Below are 1,573 nucleotides of genomic sequence, written 5' to 3'. Positions count from 1 at the left end.
AATCAACAATGAACTCCGCATTTTGAAAAGGAGACGTGATTTATTCCTACCGTCCTGAACACGTCTAGAAACAGCAACCTCGTACATAATACCATTTTGCATTACAGTATCCATTTTCAAGTCGGGGTGAAACTTACTAAGATGTTGGGTCATCAGAATACCATCGAATCGACTCATGTTATGAAAGTAAATAATTAGTGACTTTCTTTGTTTGCTTACAACAGAAAGTATTCCATTTACGAATGCTTGGAGTACACAATCACTTCGATCGTAAAGGCGGCTGCATAAGCGTGGTGGCGGGGAAGATTTTGGGTTCTATTATCTCAACGGGAACATAGTTCCGATCCAACAAGGGATTGGTTTCAATGTCACCTACAAGGAAGACTGATGGTTTAGGAGGTTGCCCTTTATAATCAGGGTCTGCTTCCAGTTCCTTAAGGTATTTATCCATTTTTAGCTTATTCTTATTTGGAAGTTTGGTAATGTATGATGGGAATCTGGAATTACTTTTACATATAGGTTCTTCCGCATGATTTTCCATATCACTTTCTGAAAAAAGAGATCTCATTAATGCTTCTCAAAATAGTTATAGCAATCCCTCGCCATCTGAGCCAGAATGAATCCCAGTCAAATCTCTAAATGCTTTTGGCATTCTTTTCCCTCGCATTTCCCTAATTCTTTTATTAATATGGGAATCAGAGCAAATGAGGAGGCATCGAGTCGAAGAAATGAATTTCTCTTTGGCTAGTGGAAATGGGGTTCTTGTCGTCAACGAAGTAACTGCTCTATTTGGAGAGTGGAGCCAGCCTCAAAGCCGCCTTGGTTCTATAGTAATCTCTCAGCGTTTGAGTTGACTAATCCGATGGTACTTGAAGAAGAGTGAATCGACGAGATTTCCTTATAGGAGGAGAAAGGGATTCCTGTTGCTTTTGGGTGGGTCCAATCAAGGTACGAAAAAACTCTTTTCCCACGGCCCACTAATACGATCCTATCTTACCATTCTTCTATCCTTCTTCACCACGGGACAGAAGCATAACGCTGATCTATGGACGAAGGAAGGTATCAGAAAATTCATTATGACCTAGACCTAAACCAGGCTGATATTGAACAGAGGAGGAGTTCTTGCTACTACTTCTCGCTGGCACCAAAACAAGTTTCGCCTGATTCGGACCTTTTGTGGTGGTCTGCCGAGGACAACACCTAAAAACAACCCTTGTGCCATGGAATATTCCCTTTTACGATTGGAGAACCTCGCTTTGATGACATTCATGAGGAAGGTATTTCCCCTACTAGGCTCGTTGCTTTGCTTATTAAAGATCAGAGAAGCGAATGCCTCTCGTAATTGATTGAAAAGTGCTCGCCTCTAGTTCCGGCAGATGCCTGCCATGTACCATCCGTGGAGGAAGTAGTGGGTTATTGGAAGTATAGGATTATTTCTCAAGTGTCACCAAGGATACACCCCACTTACTAAATAGGCCTGTGGATGCGGCATCTGGCTCTATGCGATGAAAGCAATGGGAAATGAGATTCTGGGTTTGATTACTGGTACAAACAAGTTCAAAGCTAGCGAGAG

The sequence above is a fragment of the Triticum urartu genome, unplaced genomic scaffold, assembly GCF_003073215.2.
Source record: "Triticum urartu cultivar G1812 unplaced genomic scaffold, Tu2.1 TuUngrouped_contig_8250, whole genome shotgun sequence".
NCBI lineage: Eukaryota > Viridiplantae > Streptophyta > Magnoliopsida > Poales > Poaceae > Triticum > Triticum urartu.
The sequence above is the reverse complement of the archived record's forward strand: the minus strand, read 5'-3'. Positions refer to the sequence as shown.